General features: G+C 47.4%; 1 long non-coding RNA gene across 2 annotated transcripts; it reads right to left on the bottom strand.

Moving 5' to 3' along the window:
- Positions 1-6,830: 6,830 nt before the first annotated feature.
- Positions 6,831-20,633, bottom strand: LOC115097425. 2 transcript variants are annotated; one of them, XR_003858280.1, is made up of 2 exons: positions 20,008-20,633; positions 6,831-7,783 (listed from the first exon to the last, which is right to left on the bottom strand). It is a non-coding gene; the product is annotated as an uncharacterized LOC115097425 (long non-coding RNA). The 2 variants fall into 2 exon arrangements; XR_003858278.1 differs by lacking the exon at positions 20,008-20,633 and adding an exon at positions 19,805-19,978.
- Positions 20,634-21,607: the final 974 nt, after the last annotated feature.

The following is a 21,607-nucleotide window of genomic DNA, read 5'->3' as shown; positions in this document are numbered from 1 at the left end:
TAGGGAATAGCCACTGCTATTAATTGCATCAGTAGCATGGGATCTTCTTAGTGTTTGGGTAATTGCCATGGTCTTGTGGCCTGGTTTGGCCTCTGTTGGAAACAGGATGCTGGGCTTGATGGACCCTTGGTCTGACCCAGCATGGCAATTTCTTATGTTCTTATATAAAAATGTTAATTATCTTTTCTTTGAACCATCTCAGCTTCCCACGTTTTTAGATTCTCTAGCTTAATGACTCCGGCAAGTAAAATGTATTTGGTGTTTTTTCTCTCAGTATTTCTTTTTCTTTAATTTCTTAAGTTTATATATATGCTTATTTTTCTCTTGTTTCTCCCCTTTTTCCTATTATAATTTGTGAAGTATTTGTATTTTCCTTTTTTACCTTTTCCAAGTAATGGATTAATCTATTTTGTTCTTTTTATGTATACCTCATATTGCCGTGTAAGATACTCTTGTATTTTTTTTTTAATTGCATAAAAAAAAATAAAAATAATAATAATAAAAAAAAAAGAATACATGAATTATGCGAAGCTGATCTCTTAGAAAACATGGATGGTTTTTTGTTTTTTTTAATAAAGCAGAGACCTACCTTGGCATGAGTGCACCAGTCACATTTACCCTTCAACTTTAAAACACGACCTTGACTGCCAGTTAATGGCTTTTTGAGCCCGGGACACCATATGAGGCTCATTCGGTCCATTTTCAAAGATTTTGCCATAAATACAAGGGTGGGAGAGAAGTTTTGTAAACTAGGGTGAAGAGCCCGGATCAGTAGTTAGCCCCCTAAAATAAAATCACTATAATCCCCAGGCTTCACTCGGCCTCTCCTCAGGAACCGTTCACAGCCACCACGTACCAGGACGGTATAATCGTCTCCTTTGCAAGCTCTGCAGAGCCCTTATCAGTATCACCAAGGAGCCAAATATTCCCCGCGCTAAGAAAGCCCAGTCCGGCTGGCAGTGGGGAAGCAGAGGCTCCAGGCAAGGCCATCTCTGCCTTGCACGCAGTGGTCAAAGTGAAGGCAGTTCCGGTGCTGACCATTACTATTCTTTTAAGCTTTAGAAAGCCTCTTACATTTGCACAGCCTCTGCCAAGGAATTGTCAGTGCTCTCTTCCTCCCATCCTGCCTCTGATGCTTTCCGGTTCTCCCTTGGAGTTAGTGTGAAAAGTCCCTAAGCACTGACTCCTACCAGGCATCTATTAGCTGTAAATTACTTTAACGTGAGTGGCATCACACTTGACTCTTGCTAAAAGAGCTTTCAGTGCTAAGTTAGTGGGTAATAAAACAGCTTGACACTAATGATGGGATCTGGGTGATAAATTACTGTCACTGATCAGATAAGCCTCTTGAGACTAACCTTGAACGCCATCAGTTTTGTTCTAACATCTTGTAAGTGTTCCCTTCGAGCTCAGATTAAAATGAGACAATCCGTCATACACGACGTGGTGCTTATTATTTAAGTAATATTCACAAGAGCTCGCTGGAGTTTCGCTTTTAAATTTCCCTGAAAAAAAGCGACCAATTTATTTGTATAATCAGACTTCCTGATCCTCAGCTCATTTTGAACGGACTTGATGAAGGGAGCAGAGCTCTGGAAAATTCCTCACAGATGTATTTTATTTAAGTCCATTAAATAAGGTCTCACCTATTTATTTGCTGACATTTATTTCTGCCTGAAAGCAGATAGCTAAAAACATCTAAACCCTACCAGGAATTAACTGGAGATGTACATGTATAAAGAATAAAATAAGCTTATAGTACCATAGTATATTATATATTTATAGCACTATAATGTACTATATATTACACATATTATACATTCAGTACATTCAGTAGTATAATATTGAACAATATTGTACAATAGAACAAAGTCATACAATAAGCTATAATACAATAAAGAAATACAATGCAGTTAAATTCAGATATATAGCACATTCAATACACATATACAATATAATATATGCCTGAAGAGCACAAGGATGCAGTACAGTACAGGTGTGCATGTAACAAATAAAGTGGTCACAAGACAGTATACAATAATTTACTATAGAGGTATAGAATGCTGGTTGTAAGTATATAATACATTATTATATCAAATTTTCCAAATCATGCCTATAATACATGGACTTGTAAAAAGGAGATTTGTTTTGGAAACTGTCTTCTCATCTATCTATTTATTTACTTTGTAAATAACAGGTGATTTTCAGAAAAAAAACCCCCATTCATAATCCAGAATCTAACACAAATCTTAAGCCTTAAATATAAATAACATACCAATAAAACAATAAAAACATAAAATAAACTCTAAAAATTAAATTAAAATAGCTTCACTTGTAGCAACAGTCATTAAATTATGTTATAAGCTTTTGCAAATAAGAAAGCTTTTAACATCTTTCTAAATGTTGTCAGTGCTACTTCTGTGGTAATGTGTTCCAGAGTGTGGGCCCCTGAACGTAGAAAAGACAATCTCTGGACTATTCCAGAAGTACAGGCTTAAAAGAAGGGATATCTAGGTTTAGTTGTGACCGTGGACAGTACAACTTCAAAGCAGTGTTTACGCTATGAGGGGCAGCTCCTCTTATTCCCTTGTACACCAGCACTAATGTCTTGGGCTTAATCTGCCAAGCCACAGGAAGGCAATGGTGTTTCATCACGTAAGGAGTTATATGCTGGTGAACTGGAATTCATGGCCAAATTCTGGACATTTTGTAAGGCTTGCATGGGGTTCTTTAGCAAACCCATATACCAAGAATTGCAATAGTCAATAGTGGATACAACTAGAGAATGAATCACAGTCTTAAGATCAGAATCATTCAGGAGAAGGCTAATTCTCCTAAGCCTATGTAATTTAAGGTGGGCACAAAGATAGCCTACTATCCAAGATAAAACCAGACTTTTAACTTCCTCCCTAATAGCATTCAAAGTGCCATCTCCTTCTATTTTGGGGGGGATTTCTTGGGGATATCTTGCAAGATGCAAGATCTCAGTTTCAGACACATTTAAAACAAGTTTGTTTATGGTCAACCATTGACTCAAATGCTTCAAACATTCAGAGACGTTTTGCACAGCTTTGCTGTACGCTCCCCTAATGGATATAAAAAACTGAATATCATCCACAAATATTCAATATTCCACATCCAGTTCTGTGAAGATATGACCAATAGGGGCCATTGCATCTTCTTTTAGAATAACTTACTGTAATTGCTCAGGTTGCATCCTTCGCTGACCTGCAAACCACTGGCTCTTTCTACAGTTTTGTCAGCTACAGCCTAGGGCAGGGTGTGCATGATCGCAGGGATCCAGAAAAATATTAGCAGCCTTACATCCAAATGAGTCCATTCTGTAACCGGGGCCAAGGATACACAAACGCTGGTGTTTCTGAACATTTTTCTATACACTTAAGAGGGACAAAGCATCTGAGAACAATTTGAGCTATAAGGGATGAAAGACAATTAGAATATAGAAATTGCAAGCTGGCTAAGACCCTGACTGTGAAAACTAAGGGGACGCAAGAGTAAACTTTGGTAATCCACATGTGTAGAAATAAGTGTTTATTATATGCACAAATGTTGCGAGGAGTATTTATTTTGGGAGGGGGGGGGGGGTTGTAGAGTGAGGAGGAGGAGTGTTCACAGACCTACAATTTTTTTTTGCATGCACAGGTTTTTCCTTCAGATGTATCAATTATTTTTCCATGGCCCCAAGTCAGAGATCTGCAGACTAAACCAGGTATTTACCTGTCACTAATCTCTGCCCATCTCCAGATGTTTTCTCTCCTTGAACAAGACCTTAGATCTCATTTTGGTTAATACAGTCTCCTTCTTCTTTCTTCTCTGTGCATGCTTCAAAACCATAGCACACGCATGTACTTACTATTCAAAAATCATAGCACACACATGTACTTACTATTCAAAAATCATAGCACACACATGTACTTACTATTCAAAAACCATAGCACACTCATGTACTGACTATTCAAACACCATAGCACACACATGTACTGACTATTCAAAAACCATAGCACACATGTACTTACTATTCAAAAATCATAGGACACACATGTACTGATTATTCAAAAACCATAGGACATGCATGTACTTACTATTCAAAAACCATAGCACACACATGTACTGACTATTCAAACACCATAGCACACACATGTACTTACTATTCAAAAACCATAGGACATGCATGTACTGACTATTCAAACACCATAGCACACGCATGTACTGACTATTCAAAAACCATAGCACACACATGTACTGATTATTCAAACACCATAGCACACACATGTACTTACTATTCAAAAATCATAGGACACACGTACTGATTATTCAAAAACCATAGGACATGCATGTACTTACTATTCAAAAACCATAGCACACACATGTACTGACTATTCAAACACCATAGCACACACATGTACTTACTATTCAAAAACCATAGGACACACATGTACTGACTATTGAAACTCCATAGCACATGCATGTACTGACTATTCAAACACCATATCACACGCATGTACTGACTATTCAAACACCATAGCACACACATGTTCTTACTATTCAAAAACCATAGGACATGCATGTACTGACTATTGAAACACCATAGCACACGCATGTACTGACTATTCAAACACCATAGGACACCCCCCCCAACAGAAAACACACTGGGGTTCATGAATACCCTCTTTCCTTTTCTGAATTGTCTAAATTGCATATTAACATATTATTTATATTATATTGCATATACATTTGCATATTTATATTCAGAGGAAGAACGCTTTGAAGTTTGGTTTCATATGATGAGTTTGTATACGGCAAAAGTCATGCTCTCCTAAATACAATTTGCATATTGTCTATAAAATCAGCCATGAAATAAAAGGGCAGAGCTTCATAATAAAGCATCTAATCAATCAAGCAATTTCAGTGATAAATATCCCCCAGTCCTGATGCTTTTATTAATGACAGAATCTATTAGTGAATTTTCAGTCCTTAGGGATGCATGGCAGTGTGATAACCTTTTTCTTCCTTATGTTCTATTTCTTTCTGCAAAGCGGATGGTCTGTTTATTCAGCAGACCAGGGGGTATGAGTCACTTTGAACTCCAGGTTCTAAGTCAAGCATTTGCTGCTTTGCCTGAAAGCCAGTGAGTGATGGCAGACCTGGAAGTGCCAGACCAGAGAGCAAAGCCTTGAAGAGGTCCTGACTGCCAGGCAGTGGTATGCTGCTCGTTAAATTATCAATCAATCAAAATGCATTTCTTAACCACTTTCTCTTCTCTTGGCAGGGTCCAACATGAAACAACAATATGATCATAAATCCTCAATAAACATTATAGCAACAGTAAAATAAAAAACATCATAACATAACCCATGAACTGAAATCAAAGTGAAAGGTATGAATATAAAAATGCAAGGAAAACTAATTATCATGTGAAAAGGGCTCCTGCCTGATTGGATGAAGGAAAGTTCTGAGAGGGCTTTCATAATAAACGTTTAGTGCCTCACTGCTGCTGGGGTTCAACCCTCTTGTCAGCTGTAACCAGGACACTGGCTCCAATCTTAGGATCCAGAAGGGGAAGCAAATATTTACCAACACATTGCAATCATATGTAGAAAGATATCCAAATAATGATATTAACCATAGATGTTAATTTTGTCATAATTTCACTGACATCCACTATGTTATTACTATTCCAACTAATACCATTTTTTTTAGAAGAGCATACATGAGCATTAATTTCACAAGGACATAACCTTATTGATTTCTATTTGTCTAGAGCAAGGTTCTCAACGCTGATGCTGAGAGGCCACAAACAGCCCTGGTCTGTAGGATTTTCACAATGAATAGTCATCAGGACCTGGGTTAATTTGCATTCTTGGGAAATTCTGAAAACTGGGCCTGTCGGCAGTTCTCATGGACTGGAGTCGGGATCTCTGGGTCGGCACTTATCTGTTCTTTGAGGAACTCTCTCTGTCTGTGAAACCTAAGACCACCAGGGTATACAGGTGTCAGAGAGAGTTTTTAGTGCCGGCTGTACGTTATGGGATAATTCTGACTGGTTACGTTGCCAAGCATAAGGTCACTCTTTCAGTTTAGTTGGCTGAATGTTAATGTTCATATTAAATGACGAGTAGATGTCGGGTGTTTGCTGGTCTTCACCTGAGGAAAGATTACTAATTATCCTTAGGAAAAATCATCATTACTGCAAATCCATCCCATTCCCAGATAGACAAAAGGACTGTTCTCAGACTCGGCAGTTTTCTCATGCTCTGCTAGCTTTTCATATTAGTTTCAATCTGCTCCATCTGGGGCCATAGGGCAATGAAGCTTCATTCCTGGGTACCTGAGCGGGTTGCCTATCTGCATTCAGTTCCCCCATCCCCTGGCTGAGAAGCACAAGTTAGCCCCTGTTACAGCACACTCGCAAGCTCATTAGCAGGCATCGCAGCCGAGCGATTTCAGTGACTTGCTCAGGGCTGGATTTAGGATTACGCTGCCCATAGGCAGAGGACCAGCGGCAGGAGAATTTGCCCCCAGAAATCAGAGAGCAGTCAAGGGTGTTCCAGTTTTTGGGTGCCTTCAGAAATGGGCACTCCAGGCACATGGACTTTCTCCTGCCCGGGTGCCTCTGCCATGGCCCCAGCTGTGGCCGGCCCAAGGTGTGTGTGAGAGGGGGGGCAGCTTTGGGAATGGAGCCCTCAGCTCAGCCCTACCATGGTACTTGTAATCCCTTTATGTAATAAATCTCGCCTTCACCTCGCACAGCTGGATGTATTGTACCCAATGAGAGAGAAACATCAGTGCTCTTGAAGACAAGGTAATAATATTTTGCCTTCAAGATTTTAATAAAGCAATAAAGAACGTTTAGAGAGCACGTATAAAGCGCCTCCTTTTACGTTTTACAAGATGCCTAGAATGTACTTGGTTTAATACACACAGTGCAGTAATTGTTTATTGTGCCATTTTTTAAAACAATAAATGTGCCCAAGCTTAAACATATTGTTCTAACAATATTATTCAGGACTATTCTCTTTCTCTCAGTAACAAAACATGAGTTACATGTGCGCAGCAGCTTTTGACTTGACTTTAGTATTAAGATTAGCTTTCAGGCAGCTATGCTTGGCTGGAGGCCAGTGGAATAGAGATAACAGAATTGAGACGTGCATGTTAAAAAATGAGAGGAAATTAAGATCCCTCCCCAGAAGCACAAACCGTCCACTGGTGGATAGAGCAGGAATGACTTCTGGACGTTGTACAAAGGGGAGATTGATGTACAGGTGCTATCTCAGTCCCCGGGAGCTTTCTGCTGGAAATTCCACATCAGCCATTGTGAAATATTTATAGTAACACCTCCCATGTCCTGCATGAACAAAGTTTTCCAGGAGCTTAAGCTGCTTGCAAGCGGATGGGCTTGTTTGCGCACAGTACAATATTAGGGATGGAGTACAGCTTGCTTGATCTTGAGGCTGTGGTGACAGCGCCACTCCAGATGGCAGCGAAAAGTCCAGGCCAAGGTGACCTTCAGAAATCCAGCACATAACAGCTGTAGTGGACTTTTGGGATTTTATCATCTTGTGCTTCCCAGCCGTTCTCTTCAACCCTAGAAAAATGAACTAGTGAAGCAGTCCTTCCTTGTGTCGGGCTGGAAGCACTGGATTCAGGAAATTCCTGCCTGGTGTTTTCCTCCAGAATGCTGGGACACAAAGAAGCGACTGAGATGGATTCGTTTACTCATATTCCGCCAGTTCCATGGCTTCGGGGTGGATTGCATCTGCACCTACAGAATGAATTACACATAAAACAATTACAAACAAATAAAACTATCCATAATAACATAATTAGTTTAGGCAAAAACACGTGTTGCGCTGTGACTGGACCCGCCGCTTACATCACCACGGAGACTGCATATGCCCTGGCAAAAGGAACGGCCGCCACTTGTTTTCTGAACGTCAAAACAGTTTTCTTCCCGACGCACCGGTACAGGTGAGGCATTCCATGAAGCAGGAAGAGCGAATGAAAAGGTTGGCCTGTAATGGAAAAGGAGACTCCGCTTCCCATGCCGTCCTTCACCTTGTGAATCAGCTTAACGTCCCGCCTGCATAAGGCGCACGAGCAGAGGTTAAGCTTATTTCATAAGACAATACCCTTCTGCTGTGGCATGGTCAGAACTTCAAAACAGATTCTTTCATTTGTTGGTAACCACTGAAGGCACCTCTCTCTGATCTCAGAGTGCAGTTTATTAAGATTAAGACTGCCTTACACGTCCAACTGATCCGTATGCCGGGAATGTGGAGGCATGTCGAGTCGCTCTTGTTTTTTTTTGTTTGTTTGCAAGAGGAATTTTGGCAGTTTCCAAACTGGATAGCCCACTTTTTAGGTTTGGCTAGGGCAGGGGATTAGCAGCACTACCGTGCTACCCCTTGGTGTTTACGGCTGCTGCACTCCCCGGGGAGCGCTAGCCACAGGACGCCCGCATCCCTGGCCTGGATTCCTTGCTAATATATCAGCTGCAGAAGGGCTTTTTTTTATGGGTTTTGTCTTTGAATACTGTCGCTGGGTTGACATAAAAAAAAAAAGTTTAAGACTAAGGATCAATCTGATTAATGCCAAAAGTGGTTTAATGTCTGCTCTAAAATCTTGTTTTCCCTCTGGAAGTGCCAAGAGCCAGTGAGTCCGAGTGACCCAAGAGTGACCCTATTAGGCCTGTCCTTGACAGCCACCTTCACTGCCCCTCACCTCCTCCCCCAGGGTGGCTTCAGATAAGCAGAGGGGAGAGTCAGGAGCCGATCCCTGGCTGACCCTGTCTCGGGATGTCACCATTAGGCTGGCTCTGGAAAGTCAGGAATTCAGGGGAGTAAATCAGAGCTAAAGCTGAGTCACTGAAACAGGACAACTGCACCTCAGAAGGATTTTCCCTGCTTTTTAATAAGCTCTGACAATCTGTGATGTCACCATTTCTGTAGTTTGCTCCATATTGGGAGAGGGAGGGGTGCAGGGTGTGGGAATGTAGTAATTTATTGGTTTATAAACCACATTTTACAGATTGCAGATCAATACAAATAAGAAGGTGAGAACAATAACACAAAGCTAATAAAAAGAGCTTAAACAGATGCCCAAGAATAAAGCCAGAGAAGTGTCAGAATTAGGGGGATTAGATGTTTCATCTGAGCTGACGACTCAGGACGTAAAAAACGAGAAGGAGAAATGACGATCTGTACAGAAGCCATAACAGGCCTTGCGCCTAACCTGGAACTTAGACGATGGCAAATAGTTTGAGGAAAACAGTGAAAAATTAGCAAAGCCGTGAAACCATCTGCCATACACTGTAAGGATAGAAATTCCACTCAAAAACACACACACGCATGCAGAAACACACATACACACACACATGGACCCACACACACAAGCACACACGCACAAACACACCCACCCACATGCGGAAACACACATACACACACATGGACACACACACACGCAAGCACGCGCACACACACACGTGCACGGAAACACACATACACACACACACATGGACCCACACACACGCAAGCACGCATGCACACGCTCACACACACACCCACGAGCGTGTGCACACCCACACGGACCCACACACACAAGCACGACCGCACAAACACACCCACCCACATGCGGAAACACACATACACACATGTGGACACATACATGCGCACGGATGAGTGTGTGCATACCCACACACACCCACATGCGAAAACACACATACACACACACACACACACATGGAAACACACATACACACACGTGGACACACACACGCAAGCACGCACGCACACACATGTGCACCTTTTCACTTTTAACCCCTCAGCCTGCATGCCTGGGTCACTTCTGTTTTATAATCCTCTCTTCCCCCCCCCCCCCCCCCCCCGGCCTTGCCGGCAGGTCATCGCCAGCCCTAAGAGTACCTGGGGGGGGGGGCGTAGGGAGAGCGCGGCAGACCTCAGTCCCATCAGCGCAGATATTCAAAGCTTGGGCGGGCAAGTCTGCTCGCAATGAAGGCCTGTCCTACAGGCCCCGGGCTGACCTTATCTGGATATATTCGGCGGCAGGGCTGATCCAAGTTACCCCTCTGCTCACGGGTGTGCCGAATGAGGACCTCCCGCGTGCCTAATTTGAAAAATGCGTCGCGGCAAACTATGCGCCCATACCCACCTATAAAAAGCCTTGCCTTGGTGTAAGGTGTTGAGGAAACAAATCTATGCTCTCCTATTAGGAAAACCCCAAAACAAATGTAAAGTGAAGAGAGGAGCCCCAGCAGTGGGGGGGCGACGGCAAATACAGAAAAGTTAGATTTTGTAAGGGAGAAGTGATAATTTGTGGGTAGAGGGGAGGGCTGTGTGATTGCCGTCCTCCTGCTCGTTTGCCCTGAATATCCCAGGGGCAGAGTTAGGCCACAGAACACGGCCTCAGGCGCAGTTTTAAAAGTGAACCCACGCAAAAAGGAGACACAAATCTGTGTGGGTACTTTAGAGAGGGCAATACTTGTGCTTTGACTACTGGTGGTAAAAGGGGCCTGCGGGTCTGGTTTTGAAGATTTGCATAGCGGGGCAGGGGGGTGCTCCTGTCGTAGCCGAGCAGCAAAGCCACCTTCACAATTTAAGGTGAAAGCGTTTTCAACAAACCTTTTTGGAATAATAAGTTCAGCAAGTTACACCAGCGAGATAAAACATTGAGACACTGAGCCCAACAAACACCTCACAGTGCGTTGACTCAAGGAGTTTCTTAACATATTAATCAAGATAAGACTGGAAGAAGTTGTGTATGAAAGAATGCCCTGGGGAACAAGGAAAGAAGCAGGGGGACATTAATTCATTGGTCATGAGCCCCCGCCCATGGGCTGCCCTCTGCCTTACCCTGGAAATGCCGGCCGGCCCATGGAAATGTCAGGGCTGCCGCATTATTAAACAGGGCCTGAGCCAGCTCCAGCTCTGATCCTTCCCTGAGCCAGGCCATGGCCACCTTTCTGATGCTCTGTTTGTCATGGCTTATGACTCCCAACCCCCCATTAGTCCTGGTGAGGCCAACAACACAGCCCTCATCCAGTCCAACCTGGCAGTCTCCCCACTGTTCCTTCTGCCTGTGGGCATTGGTGTTGGGGTGTGTGCGTATGTGTGTGTGTGGTGTGTGTGATGTGTGTGCACGTGTGTGTGGAGGAGTGCGTGCATGTGTGTGTGGGGTGCATGTGTGATTGTGTATGTGTGTGTATGTGTGTGGGGGGGGGGTGTGTGTGATTGTGTATGTGTTGGGTTTGAGTGCATATGTGGCTGTGTGTGTGTGTGTGGGGGGGTGTGTTTGGTGCTGTAGGGGTGTGTGTGGGTTTGAGTGCATGTGTGGCTGTGTGTAAGTACATGTGTGTGGGGGGGTGTGTGGGTGGTGTGTGTGTGTGTGTGGGATGTGTGTACGTGTGTGTGAGGGGTGTGTGTTAGTGGTGTAGGTGTGTGTGTATGTGTGTGAGTTGGTGATGTAGGTGTGTGTGGGGGGTGTTTGTGTATGTGTGTGTTGTGTGTATGTGTGCTAAGTGTGTACTTGTATGTGTGTGTATATGTGCGTGTGTGTGGGTATGTGTGTGAGGGGGTGTGGGTGGTATGTGTGTGTGGGGTGCATGTGTGTGTATGTGTGTGCATGCCTGTGTGTGTGTGTGTTAGTGGTGTAGGTGTGTGTTTGTGTGTGCATGCCTGTGTGTGTGTGTGGGGTGTGTGTTGGTGATGTAGGTGTGTGTGTGGGGTGTTTGTGTATGTGTGTGTGTACAGTTTCCTACCACTGATCCTCTTGGTGTGCAGCTCACAGCAACCAGTAAGGCCCGGTGTCTCCATGCTGTGCCCCTGACCCCTCCGTGCCGCGTTCCCCAAAGCTGTGATCCCTGCACAGAGAGCGCTAGTGCAGCGCTAGTGCAATCATCTCCTACCTTCTCATAGTCTTCTTCAGGATTCGGTTTATGTTGCCCATTTTGTGCCGCCTCCCTTCCTTATTAGCACATTTATAAAGTGTTACTGAGCAACCGGGCAGTTTCTGATCTCTCTGCATCTCTTGCTTTTACCATTTCTCAGGAGAAAGCCTGTGCAGAAAGTCGCAGTCATCTGTCAACCAATTCGCCTTTAGAAAAAAAGCTTTATTTTTGTTGAAATCAATTAGTAAATTCTGGGGAACGCAGCAGCAAGTGAGCCTTGGGATCCCTTCTTTTCTCGGACAAGCGGCTGACTCGGCAATGCCCACCGATCCTGGGTTTTTTTTTTAACCCATTGCCTATCACAGAACACGTTGTAGTGGCTTTATTTAATAGTCAGAGGCAAACAAAGGCCTGCTCAGAGTGAATCTGAAGAATTTCCTTATCAGCTCACATAGCAAAGAAAATTCTCAGCTCGACAAGAAGTAGCTTGGAATAAATAATGTTATCCAGTCCACGATAATATCCCAGCCCCTGCTGTCTCGCTATAACAAACACTGGAACAAGCAGGCAGAGAGGGCACAATGGATTATTTACCTGATACAGCTCGGTGGCTGGAACGGTGCGAGCTTCAAACACAATGGGGCACTATTAAAAGGCCCAGTGAGAAAACATATTCCAGCTGGGGCAAGGATCTCTCACCTCGGGCTCCAAATGCAACACCACATCACCCGTAGGAGCATCGCACGCAGTGGCAGTGCCAAATGGCGCCCAGCCTGACCTCGTAAGAGCAGACGAAGTGCCATGCTGGACCCTCGGGCCTGGCCAGTCAGGAGTCACTATGTATTTATTTACTTATTCGTTTGTTTTCGTACACCGACATTCGATCGAGATATCACATCGGTTCACATAAAAGCTGAACAGTAAATAAGACAGGGGTTGCTTATTTTCCCAGTGTAACTTAGAACAGTTAACAAGGAGAAATATATAGTGCGTGTGCCCAGGGACGTTGGATGCATGCAGGGTGGAAACAGAGCTAAGGAACGGATTACATTCATGGTTTAGGAACAGTTTACCAAGAGCTGTTTTAACAGGGGGCAAGGGCAACTTGGAGTAAAGAGGATTTATGCAAGACAACTCGAATGTGTATAAACTGGAACCGAGAGATATTGGCTGGGGGTAGGGTGAAAGGGTGGGGGAGAGACAGGGGAAGAGGGAGATCATAGGGTAGTATAAGTTGAATTTGACTGGGGGGGGGGGGAGTGAGGGGTGGTTATGTTGAGGGTAGGCGGGAAATTAGGAAATACCCAGCAGATCCGATTCCTCGTTGGCGCATTGCCAGGGATATGCGTGGTTCCTGGCTTATAATGTGTACTGGACTTTTCCTCCAGGAAGTTGTCCAAGCCCTGCTATGCCAGATGCCTCCAATACATAACAACTTCTGCAATTTTATTGCTTTCTCTGCTTTGTTTTAAAAGTGGCACCTATTCGCTTCGTGGCGCTTTCCCCAATCCTAACCTATTCAGCTGTTCTTCTCCACTTGTGGGTTTATTAACCTCTATCTCATCCCCTCTCGGTTGTCTCTTCTTCAGGCCGTTGAGCGTTTCTTCCTGTTTCTTGCCCTTCTCTGTGCCTTTTCTAATTCCACTCTCTCTCTCTCCCCAGACAGGCGACCAGAACTGCAGGCGAGACCCAAGCCGCAGCTGCATCACAGATCTACGCAGAGACTTTTGGATGATATTCTCTGGTTTATTCTCCATTACTTTCTGAATAATTCCTGATATTCTGTTTGGTTTTTTGGCTTCCTCAGCACACCGAGCTAAGAATTTCAACACATTGTCCACACATCTCTTTTCCTGGTGCTTGCATCTGAAACAGAGCCCAGGTTTGTGCAGCTACAGCTGGAATTATTCCTCCTTGTATGGATCGCTCGTCCACATTACCTTCCAGCTGCCACTCGGATGCCCATTTCCCCAGTCTTGCAACGTCCTGTCACAGTTCTTTACATTGGTTTGCCTTTTAACTACCTTGAATACTTTTGTGTCATCTGCAAATTTGAGGACTTTACTTTTGCTCTCTTTTCCAAATCATTTCTGTGAAAATATTAAAAAGCATCGGTCCCAGAACAGATCCCTGGGGCACTTCACTCTTCACCTTTCTCCACTGGGAAAATTTACCATCTAGCCCGTTCTATCTTTCAACCATTCCCCAATCCTCAATGGGAAACTGCCCCCTGTGCCATGACATTTTATGTGCCTAAGAAGTCTGCTTCCTGGAAATCCGGACACCCTGTATCAGCTGGCTCCCCTTCATCCAGATGCTTATGTACACTGTGAACCAGACACCCTGTATCAGCTGGCTCCCCTTCATGTACACTGTGAACAAATCCTACTAAGTCAGTAAGGGACACCCCCTCCCCCCCTTACTGGGTGCATGCTTGCCTCTTCCCAGTAAGCCATGTTTATCCATGTGAGCAGCAGGAATTGTGTTCTGAATGATAGCTTTCTCCATTTTATGTCAGGCTCGCCGGGCAGTGCGTGCCTACGGGTGCTCACATCCTCCTGAGAGTACTGCTGAAGTGATTCGGGGGCTCCCATGGTTTGCTGGCATGCAGGGAGAACTGTGGATTATTACATCTACCACCAAGAGCGGGCAAAACATGAATACGGCCACAAGAAAGCTTGGGGAGGACACTTTACCTCGGGTAACTTTGCCTGCCTGAAAAGTGCCTTCTTCAGCCCAGCTAAAGCACAAGTGGCTTTCCATGGCATCAACGGCAAGCAAACCTTGGTGTGCACTGCATTTTCAGAGGCGTGCACGCTATGGTGCTCCCAGCAAGCCACTCACGTAAACAGCCGGTGCACAGAAGGGATGTGTAGGCAGAAGACTGATGGGGGTTTTTTTTCCTTTTGTTTCATTCCTTCTTGTTGGTTTTTCGTTCTGTTTCATGCCATTCTCTCTTTTTTAGTACCCACAAGCTTATTTTAGCCAAGCAAAATCAAACAGCGCGCGCTATTTCATGTCAGTGCACGCTAATGAAACCGAAACGCACTCTGCTAATGTAAAGTCTAAAGTGGGCCGTGTGTGCATACACACATTGAGGCACCCGGGTAATTTCCCCGTTGAAAGTTAGTTGCCAAGTCTGTGCAAACAAAAGTCCATATGTAGCTTGCAACTACTGCAGGTGAGCTACCCAAGATTGCCTCCTAGATAAAGTATGAGCGTCAGCCAAAAGATCCTTTTCACTTTTCACCCAAAAATTTCTTAAGTAAACATTTTTTATACATTTTTCTGCCACGGGAAAAAAAAATAAATTTTCCTATGTCTCCACCGGCCCAGGAGTGTGGCTGAGTTATAAACTTTGCCGCAGTCAGCCGATGGCTGAGTCTTGACCTGGGTCATCCAGCCCGGTGCTTCACAGAAAGCGGTGTCCCCCGTCTATAATGTGGGCAAGCAGCCGGCTGGAGTGCATGGTGGTGCCAACAGACTCATCTTTCTGGAAGTAGCTGGGCTCTGAACCCAGTTTAACCAGTCTGACTGAAGCCGAAAGGAAACTGTTAAATTATATACGGCAAAGGTAAGTGCAGAAGATGATTTATTGCAGATGGAACGCCACTTCTCCCTTCGCTTGGCTATTTCTCTTCATACAATGATCTGTAGACCTCATTCAATTGAGATTTTTTCCTGTGAGGGACGGTTACTTTTTAAATAAGGACAAATCTAGAATTTTCCAATTTTTAACCTCCTTTTTGAAGGGAAAGAAGGCTTATGGGATGGGTGTGTGTGTGTCCCTAATAACCTTTGTGTTTGAAGTCCTATCCATACATCAGAGGGACCCTGAAGGCTGTGACTGGGGCAGTTTTTCCCAGATTCACCCACGGCTCTGGCGCACGCATGCTTGGGCTCACACATCCCTGAAAGAAAGTTCCTGGAGCTACGGGTGGAGGAGCTCCCTGTGGGGTTTTTTCCCCATCGCCTTCCCCTTTTGGACTTTTCGCAATTTACCCTCATACAAAGCGAGCTCTGCACTCGGCAGAGAATGATTCTGCCGCCTGCTTGCACTGGGAATGTATTCTGGCAACCACCGTTCGCACCGAGTCAGGAGGCAAAGAAATGTGGGACGAGAGAGTCACTCGGTCACTACTGAAAAAAGACCTGAAACATCAAGAGAGGGAGAAGGAAACTTCAGACTTTGAACGGTGGTCAGGAGGAGCCTGATTGCTGGTGACACAATGTGCACAAATAAGCTTTACCCTATTGCAATAGACACGGCAGGAGCCAGCAGCTTAGCTCAGTAATTAGAAGGAGCGCAACAGGAGTGGCACTGTCTGCGGGCAGCGTGGTACTGCCAGTTACAGGCACAGCTTACTCACTCCGGCTCAAGCCATAAACTTGCAGTGGTTACTTAACTCCCATAAACTGCAGGGCAGGCCACTCATAGGGCATGCAGCTCCGGAGAGTGCTGGCTGTCAGGGCCGCAGACCTGAGCCCACCAGCTCCGGAGAACCGGCCTGGGGTCCTCCATGCAGCCCTGAGACAGTCTGACCCGCAGCGGCCTTCCCGTACAGGAATTCATGGTCAAAGCTGCATTTCACCCCTCCCTGTGCTAAGATACTCAGTCGCAGGTGTGGGGGTGCTGCATAGAGAGAGGAATAACCAGTAAGAAAAAGGAGGTGATAATCCCCTTGTACAGGTCCTTGGTGAGGCCTCACCTGGAGCACTGTGTTCAGTTCTGGAGCCCTTACCTCAAAAAGGGACAGAGACAGGATGGAGGTAGTCCAGAGAAGGGAGACCAAAATGGTGTGTGGTCAGTATTAGAAAACCTATGAGGAGAGTCTGAAGGATCTGGATATGTTCACCCTGGAAGAGAGGAGGTGCAGGGGAGATAGGATACAGACCTTCAGATGATACCTGAAAGGTTTTAATGATGCACAATTGACAAACCTTTTCCATTGGAAAGAAATCAGTAGAACTAGGAGTCATGAAATGAAACTCAAGGAAGGACGACTCAGAATCAATGTCAGGAAATATTTCTTCACGGAGAGGGGGGTGGAGGCCTGGAATGCCCTTCCGGAGGAGGTGAAGAAGACAAAAACAGTGAAAGAATTCAAAGGGGCATGGGATAAACACTGTGGATCCCTGAAGGCTAGAGGATGGGAATGAGGAAAAGTGTGCATGGGGGTAACTTGCTGGTGCAGCGGTTACCACCCTTAACCAATAAGCCTTCATACTCTTGATGCAACTCCATCCTTGCTCTCTGCTTCAATGCCAGGGGTAACAGGGAATTGGATTCGATCAGCAACCAACGAGGGTCCTGACTTTTGCGGTCTGGGAAACTGATAAGCCCGGGGGTGACCCGCTCAGTGCAGCGGATACTGGCATACGCTTGCTGGGCAGACTGGATGGAGCGTTTCATTTCCATGTGACGGCAGGGGCTCACTTTCTGAGGGGGGGGGGGCAGAGAAGGGCACAGCAGCAGAGTCAGGGAACGACACCCAAACACATGAATTTGCTGCAGAGGCAGCACCAGGGGCAGTGGAATAACTCGGTGGTGGTGGGGGGGGGGCATGCAAATTGCTCCCATCTCTGCCCCCAGTTCATAATGAATGTGACTCTCAGTACATTCTGCAAGTGCACCTTATAAAGGAGAGGGGATTGTTATTATAAGGAGGAGGAGGTGGGGGGCAGGGGAGAGAAATGGAGTGAGAACAAGAGGCAATGGGGAAGTGGGGGAGGGGAGAGGGCTGGGAGCAGGGAGAACAGAGAGCAAGAGGTGGGTGAGAGCAGGGGAAAGGAGAAGAAGGGGAGCTTAAGGGAGAGGAGGAGGTGGAAGAGGGAACCTGAAGGGAGAGGAGGAGGTGGGGGAGGTGAAAAGTGAAAGGGTAGGGAAGAAGGGGGCTGAGGGGGAGAGGACAGCGGAGGAGTCAAGGGTAAGGTGGGGATAGGAAGAGAGCGTAGATGGATGGGAGAGAGTGGGGATGTTGAAGGGGGGAGGGCTAGAAGCAGGGGAAGGGGAGAGAGAGGAGGTGGTTCAGAAGACAGAAGTCCCCTCTTCTCTTTCTCCCCTACTACAGCCCCTTCCCCCTGCTCCCTGACCTCTCCTCCATCCTCTTCCTCCTTCTATTCCCACCCTCTACTGCTCCCCTTCCTCTCTCTTCAGTCTCCCTCCCCCATCCCTCCTCCTTTCCCCTGCTCCTCCCCGCCACTCTTGTTCTCTCTCCCTCCTGCCCCCACGCCTTCCACCTGCTCTCCTCCAGCCGGCCCCCCCCCCCCTCCCTGCTCTCCAACTCTCCCAAGCGTCCCCATCCTCCATCCCACACCATCCACTTGCCTATCCTAGTGCTGTGACTCTCCCCACCCCTCCACTCTTTGACAAGCGCCTGAGGGCGGCAGCAGAGGAAAGTCAGGTTGAGTCGGCACTGAGGGCTGGTCCCAGGGCGGCAGCAGCTCCTGGTGGCAGCGAGGGAAGGAGATATACGGCAGTGAAAAGCGCCCCGCAGGTGCTGCTCCTGCTTTCTTCAGCTTGCTCGTGGCAGAAGTTACGTCTTTAGGACGCATGGAGAGGGCAGGAACAGAGCGCCTGGGAGAGCAGGAAGGAGCGGTCGTGGTTGGGACATGGGGCACTGCCCTGTGGCCCAGCCTATCCTGATGCAACGGACAGCTCAGTAGCGCTGCCTGCCGGACGGTTTGCACAGAGGGAGCTGCAGTCTGTCTCTCAGGCAGGAGACTGCACCATGCTGGCTGGGTGAGATGGAAGGGGAAGAGGGGCTAAGCTTTGGAGAAATCCCCATGCACAGGTGCAAATAAAGGCTCATTCGCTATGGACTTAGCTGGGGCAGGCTGTGATGGCCCTGGGAGCCCACACGGGAAGGAAATTACCAGACAATGTGAATTTGGGACGACTTATTCCGTGGTGCTCCCGAGGATTTCATGGCTGCTTCTCTGCAGATCCCTGACAGAAAAGGGCTGGAGATGGGGGGTAGATATTTGCCTTCATCTTCAAATTACATAAAGGCACAAGGAAACGCTCCAGTTTGTTATGCGACATTTGAAAATGAAAAGAAAAGAAAAACCCAAATTAAATTCATTAGATTTTTCGTTTCATTTCATAATGCAGCCCTGGGTCCCTGGCTTGGTCTCCCACTTCTGACACCAACCTCCCTCTCCCCTTCAGCTCAACCAAACTAAAACAATTAACCCCTCTCCCCGGGCCATCCCCTATCCCATCACCACCTCTGCAGGGCTCCAGTAGATCTAATGGGGGCAGGAGCTGATCCCCAGTCACTCCTGCAAATCCAGATCTGAAAATAGCGCCGGCCTCAACTGGAACTCGACAAGGTGAGCTGTCAATGGGGGGGCGGGGGAGAGAGGAGGGAATGCAGGTAGGGGAGGGCCGGGGCGCTGGGAAGGGGATTCGAGCTCCTTCCTTTGTTTTTTCATTTTCTTTGGTGTTTATTTCGGTTCAGATAAACAAAATGAACCGAAACAAACATCAAACAAAATGAAAAAAAAAAAAAGAGTAAAAATTAAAACAAAACAAAAGGAGAACTCATTTCCACGCACAGCCCTGGTGGAGCAGGAGCAGCAGGGGAATGGCGGCCTCTGCCCGTCACAGTGTGAATCACGTGGGAAAGAGAAGCGGAGCCGGGAGGAAGGTTACCGGAGGTAAAGCACCGGGCACGGCTGCGTCACAAGCGGAGCCGGGAGGAAGGTTACCGGAGGTAAAGCACCGGGCACGGCTGCGTCACAAGCGGAGCCGGGAGGAAGGTTACCGGAGGTAAAGCACCGGGCACGGCTGCGTCACAAGCGGAGCCGGGAGGAAGGTTACCGGAGGTAAAGCACCGGGCACTGCTGCGTCACAAGCGGAGCCGGGAGGAAGGTTACCGGAGGTAAAGCACCGGGCACGGCTGCCTCTGGCCGTGTCTTCCTGATTCAGGCTGCTCGGGCGTCAGCTGAGAAAACCCGCCCGGTCCTCGGCGTTTCCCTCTTTGCAGAGGGAGGGAGGGGTGGGGGTCACACATCAGAGCAGACGGTGCAAAGAGGTGGACGACCGTCCCGCAGACCTCGCACACCAGTCCTGACCTTACCTCCCCTGCAGAAAGATTTCCCGAGAAAGGGCAGGGCCGGCGGAAGCACCGGGCGAGCTGGGCCAGGGCCTGGGGTGCGCGAGCGGCGGCAGCGAGGAGTGGAGATTGCCGAATCTCGCCCTCCCCCCCAATGGGGGTGGCGGTGTGACGGGGGGAGAGGGGCAGAAGGTGCCCCTGGCACCGGCCCTGAGAAAGGTGGAAATGAAAGTGGTCAGGATGCGGCCTGAGGCGTCCTGCATGAATATTCCCGCTGAATGCCCCCAGCCTTGGGAGTTAAAGGGCAGGGAAAGGAAGGGCCAGGCTGTATGTGACAAACTTTACATCACGCGGCAGACTTCCCTTGGCTGCTGCTTATTTATTTTATCCTTTTATTTTATAAAACTCCTAACCCGCTGATCTGCGAGTCTCGGCGAGGAGCCACTGACCGCACATAATATTCACAGAACATCATCAAAGCGCGGGCTTCGTGCTCATTCGGCAGGAAACCGTCCAGAAATGGCCTTTTTGGGTTCTGGAAAACAGAGAAAGAGAGCGGGCGTGAGCCTGGAAGCGTTCGAGGAAAGGAGGAACGTTTCTCCTTCTTCGGTCTGCAATAGTCCCGGAAGCGAAGGTCAGATCCCAAAAGGTGACAGCGACGACCGCGGCCGGGGGCCTGCAAGCTCCGCCCCCTGCAGGCTGAAACGCGGCCAGGGGCCTGCAAGCTCCGCCCCCTGCAGGCTGAAACGCGGCCAGGGTCCTGCAAGCTCCGCCCCCTGCAGGCTGAAACGCGGCCAGGGGCCTGCAAGCTCCGCCCCCTGCAGGCTGAAACGCGGCCAGGGGCCTGCAAGCTCCGCCCCCTGCAGGCTGAAACGCGGCCGGCAACGCGTGCACCGGACATCGCACTCGTGATTCCCCTCCCCGGCCTCTCGCCGCCCAGTTTTAGTTGCTGTGAGCACGCGGGGAAGGGGAACGATGTGATCAGGCCGTCGCGTTCGCCGCTAAACATTTTGGGGTGAATTTTAAAAGCCCAGCACACGCCAGAGCTGGGAGATACGCGCAGACGCCTGGCCGGCGTATCTTCTGGTGCGCGCACAGGTCAAAGGTTCAGGAGAGGGGGCGTGGCCTGGGCCAAGAGGCGTGCGTGTACTTAAATGCACAGGCGCGCACAGCGGGGGGGGGGTCCCCTGCCTCGTAACTTTACGACGGCTATGGATGGTGCGCAAGTACAAAAGCAAAAACGTGAGGCTGGTCGGTGGGGTTTGAAGGGGGGAAGAGGAGGAAAGGGAGCCTAAGCAATTAGAGGGGTTTGGACATGCTATAGCCCTAAACTGGGTCCATTTGAAACAAACTGGGAAAGTGGGGTTTGGCGTTGACGCGCGTCCCTTGTGAAATCTCCCCACGTACACGGCAGACATGGTAACTGCGCACACGTGCGCGCGTTCATCCTATTTTTATAATGCACCTATACACGCGTTTGTTATAAAAGGGCCGCGCGCCGGCAAATGCGTGTTCACGTGCTGCTGTTTCAAAGTTGCCGTCTTTGGTTACCGTCCCCTTCTTGACTACCTTTCAGACGTTAATGCCCCAAAACCTCAAGAAGCACATTACATTAGTGCAATAA

This window comes from Rhinatrema bivittatum, chromosome 8, assembly GCF_901001135.1.
Source record: "Rhinatrema bivittatum chromosome 8, aRhiBiv1.1, whole genome shotgun sequence".
NCBI lineage: Eukaryota > Metazoa > Chordata > Amphibia > Gymnophiona > Rhinatrematidae > Rhinatrema > Rhinatrema bivittatum.
Note: the sequence above shows the minus strand (reverse complement) of the source record. Positions and strands in the feature narration are given on the sequence as shown.